At 42.1% G+C, this 4,840-nt stretch overlaps 1 pseudogene across 1 annotated transcript; it reads right to left on the reverse strand.

The window, feature by feature from the left end:
- Nucleotides 1-2,030: 2,030 nt before the first annotated feature.
- Nucleotides 2,031-4,533, reverse strand: LOC311604107 (NADH-cytochrome b5 reductase 1-like; annotated as a pseudogene). Its single transcript has 2 exons — nucleotides 4,510-4,533; nucleotides 2,031-2,815 (listed from the first exon to the last, which is right to left on the reverse strand). The product of its transcript is annotated as an NADH-cytochrome b5 reductase 1-like (transcript).
- Nucleotides 4,534-4,840: the final 307 nt, after the last annotated feature.

Consider the following 4,840-nt stretch of genomic DNA (forward strand, 5'->3'; position numbering starts at 1 on the left):
CGTCCTCTCTCCCAACCAGTTCCTTTCCTCCATCTACTCCAGAGGTCTATTTTATTTTCCCTTCTCAGTGATATTTATGCATCCAACCTTGGGCCCTACTTGTTGCTTAACTTCTTAGGGTCATGAATTATAGGTTAGTTATATTATATTTTATAAATAATATCCACTTATAAGTGAATATATACCAAGTGTGTCTTTCTGAGTCTGGGTTAACTCACTCAGGATGATCTTTTCTAGTTGCACTCATTTGCCTGAAATTTTCATGATTTCCTTGTTTTTAATAGCTGAACAGTATTCCATTGTGAAAATGTACCACAGTTTCTTTATCCATTCATTAGTTGAGGTACATCTGGGTTGTTTCCAGTTTCTGGTTATTACTAATAAAACTGCTATGAACATAGTTGAGCAAGTGTCCTTGTGGTATGGTAGAGTATCTTTTGGGTATATGCCCAGGAGTGGTATATCTGGGTCTTGAGATAGAGGTACTCCCAATTTTTTTTTTGAGATTGATTTCCAAAGTGATTGTACAAGTTTGCACTCACACCAGCAATGGAGGAGTGTTCCTCCTGTTCCACATCCTCACTAACATGAGCTGTCACTTGAGATTTTTAACTTAGCCATTCTGATAGGTGTAAAATTGAATCTCAGAGTTGTTGACTTGCATTTTTTTTGATGACTAAGGATGTTGAACATTTCAAGAATCCTCTGCTTAGATCTGTACCTCATTTTTAATTGTGTTGTTTGTTTTGTTGCTGTCTAATTTCTTGAGTTTTTTATATATTTTGGATATCAACCCTCTGTCAGATTTAGGGTTGGTGAAGATCTTTTCCCATTGTGTAGGCTGCCATTTTGTCCTTTTGATGGTGTTCTTTGCCTTACAGAAGCTTTTTTGTTTCATGAGGTCTCATTTATTAAGTGTTGATCTTGGTGCCTGAGCTGTTGGAGTTCTGTTCAAGAAGTTGTCTCTTATGCCAATGAGTTCAAGCCTCTTCCCCACTTTTTCTTCTATCAGAGTTAATGTATCTGGTTTTATATTGAGGTCTTTGATCCACTTGGACTTGAGTTTTGTACAGATAACAGATGTGCATTCTTCTTCTTCTTCTTCTTCTTCTTCTTCTTCTTCTTCTTCTTCTTCTTCTTCTTCTTCTTTTTAGGTTTTTTGAGACATGGTTTCTCTGTGTATCCTTGGCTGTCCTGGAGTTGCTTTGTAGACCAGGCTGGCCTCAAACTCACAGTAATCCACCTGCCTCTGCCTTCTGAGTGCTGGGATTAAAGGCATGTACCACTACGCCAGGCTTAATTTATTTAGTTAGTTAGTTAGTTACGTCTACATGTAGCCATCCAGTTAGACTAGCACCATTTGTTGAGGATGCTTTCCTTGTTCTGTTGTATAGTTTTGGCTTCTTTGTCAAAAATCAAGTGTCTGTAGATGTGTGGGTTTATTTCTGGGTCTTTGATTTGATTCCATTGATCAACCCGTCTGTTTCTATGGAAATACCATGCAGTTTTTATTACTATTGTTTTGTAATATAGTTTGAAGTACAGGCATGGAGATACCTCAAGAAGTTATTTTATTGTACAGAATTGTTTCAGCTATTTTGGGTTTTTTGTTTTTTTTATACATTGAGAATTGTTCCTTCAAAGTCTGTAAAGAATTGTATTGTGACCCCAGGCCCACCCTGTGGCAAATTGTGGACTCTATCAACCACACTGGCTCAGGAGTCAGGACTAGGTCATAGGGATCCAGCCAAGATGATCCTGCTAGACTCTCTGGCTCTAGGGAAGAGACTGTTCCTTGAGCCTCATCTGAACCTTTTACCACAAGATTAGTCCAGGGAGTGACTTATCCTTGACCTGCATCTACCATAGCCAGAAGAGTGTTGTTTCTGCAAGCATCCAGATTCCAGGATGAGACACAAAAGGCTAATGCTCTCAGCAAAGGCATTAGGCCTCCTCTCAAACTAGGAGGAGTTCAAGAATTGACTAGGGACAACTGCACACATGGGATCAGGGAGGCTTTGAGATGCTCATTAGATGAATCGCATCTTTTGTGAATAGCCTGGATTGTCCAAGTTAGGATGGCAGGCCAGCTGGACCGTAGGTGCTGGCCCACAGCATGGCAGCAACACATCCTCTGCTGGGGCAGGTAGGTGCTCCTGGACCATGTCTGCAGTAACAAGGGGCTTGCTGGAGGTTCAGTCTTCTGGAGGATGGTCCAGGGTGAACCAGAGCTTAAAGCAATTAGGATATCAGGCCTGCAGTTCCTTTAGGTCCTCATGAAGGATTATGTGTTTTCTAGTCTTGTTGTCAAAAAGCAAAAAGCACTGGATGGGATCTTCAGGGACTTAGAAGATGGCTCACATCAGCTGCAGCATTGGGGTGATTCCTGTCCCGCCAGCAACCATTCCCAATTTCTTCACCACTTGAAGTTAGGGTGGAGATTTTTTTGTTGGACTGAATATGAAAATTCCCTTTCCCAGCATAACTGAGCAACCTCCTTGTCCTCTGGACTCCACCACATCACCAATCTTCAGGCTATCCAAGTACTGAGACATCTTCCCTCCTTCAGGAAATTTGGGGTGCACACCTTTCAGATAGACCTGGATGACCACATAACCTTGGTCTTCATCACTGGTGACAGAAGTGTAAGGCCTGATGACCAGACTGTCACTGATATTCAGGCAGAGAGGAAGACTTGCTTGCCCGCAAGCAGCCCCAGAATGTGGTGGGAGGTAGGCAGGGCAAAACAGAGCCTCCTAGTGTGGCTCACAGTCATCCTGTCTAGCAAAGGCAGCAAGTACTTCTCATCCAAGTCCTATGGCCAGCAGGATCTTTGGACCAGGTAAGTACTCAGAGCCAAGCCAAGCAGAATTTCTTGTTTCAAAGACTTGATGTTCTTGTCATACAGATCTTTCAGTTGCTTGTTTAGAGTTACACCAAGATACTGTATATTATTTGTGGCTATTGTGAAGGGTGCTGTTTCCCAGAATTCTACTTCAGCCTGTTTATCATTTGTATAAGGAGGGCTACTGATTTTTTTTTTAGTTAATTTTGTATCCACCCAGTTTGTTGAAGGTGTTTGTTGTAGTCCCACTTCTCTCTGGGGTGCCTGGACACCACTGGACGCCATGACTGGAATGAGGACGTGTTTCTCTCTGGAACATCATGCAGAAGGCTTTGCACAAGATACACCTTGTCAGTCTCATGCCAATTCCTCTGGTGGCACAGTCCACAAGCCCCACAGTTTATCAGCTGTAGGATTTCTCTGGTAGAATTTTTAGGTCATTTATGCATACAATCATATCATCTGCAAAGAGCAATACTTTAATTTCTTCCTTTCCAAAAATTGTATCCCTTTGGATACAATAGTTGTCTTATTGCTCTAGCTAGGACTTCAAGTACTATATTGAAGAGATACAGAGAGAGTGGGCAACCTTGTCTTAACCCTGATTTCAGTGGAATTGATTTAAGTTTCTCTCCATTTAGTTGGATGTTGGCTATAGGCTTACTGTATATTGCCTTCATTGAATTTAGGTATGTGTCTTGTGTCCATGGTCTCTCCAAGACTTTTAACCTGAGGGATGTGTCATTTTGTCAATGGCTTTTTCAGCATCTAATGAAATGATCATGTAGCTTTTTTCTTTCAGTTTCTTTATATGGTGGATTAAGTCCCAATTTGCTGCATGTTTTGTGTTAGAAACTTTTTAGATTTAACATTTCCTTTGACTAATGTATCAATTTCTTCTTCCATGTCTTCTACACCTGAGATTCTCTCTTCCATCTCTTAAATTTTGTGGGTGATGCTTATGTCTATATTTTTGTTCTCTCACCTAAGTTTTCCATCTCTAGCATTCTCTCAGTTTGTGTTTTCTTTATTGTTTCTATTTCTATTTTCAGGTCTTCAACAGTTTTATTCATTTCCTTCACTTGTTTGATTGTACTTTCCTTTTTCCTTTAAGGGATTTATTTATTTCCTCTTTAAATGCCTCTATCATCTTCATATGATTGGTCATTTTCTTGTACTTCATCTTTGTTAGAATATCCAGAACTTGTTGTGATAAGATAGCTTGGTTCTGCTGGTGCCACATTGCCCTAGCTTTTGCTGATTGTGTTCTTATGCTGGCCTTTAGTCACCTGTTTGTCCCTGGTGTTGGCAGGCCTCTGGTGGTCTCTGATGACAGCAAGCCTCCAGGAAGGCAGACAGAGCTTGTTGTCCCTACTGCCAGCCAGCCTCTGGGGGCACAGGCAGAGCTGTGGGCTTGGAAATGGAGCAAACAGGGCACAGCACTTGTATTTCTTTTAAAAATCATAATTTTGGGTACAGCCGTAGTGTCACGGTCAAGTGGAACTGGTCACATGAGAGGCTTGCAGGTGCTGTCTCACAAGGGAACCAGTGGAGGCTGGACGGTGGTGACGAGAACCTGGCCTGGTGAGGGCAAGGGGTGTGCAGACTGAAGCTAAGTCCCTCCCCTTGTGCACAGGATGATTGATCACAGACGTGCCGCTCACCATCTTCACTAACATGCTGGGCATGTCGCTTTTCTTGCTCACGATTTTCTATCACTACATGGCAGTCAACAATCCCAAGAAGTGGGAATGAAAGTGGAGATTTCTGTGCCCTGGGGTTCCAGGACATAGTCTGAGGCAAGATGAAGGGTGTGAGGGGCCTTCACACTTCATTTCATCTCTCCTACCCATCATAGCATACAAAGAAACTACACCTGGACTTTTCCAAACAACTTCTATTTCCTCAAAGTCTTCCTTAACCCTATGGAACAAAAAGCTGTCACTGAATAGGGCCCAGTACAGGGGCTGCTTTCTCTTCTACTCACTCCCTCCA

The sequence above is a fragment of the Acomys minous genome (genome assembly GCF_964271855.1).
Source record: "Acomys minous genome assembly, chromosome: 8".
NCBI lineage: Eukaryota > Metazoa > Chordata > Mammalia > Rodentia > Muridae > Acomys > Acomys minous.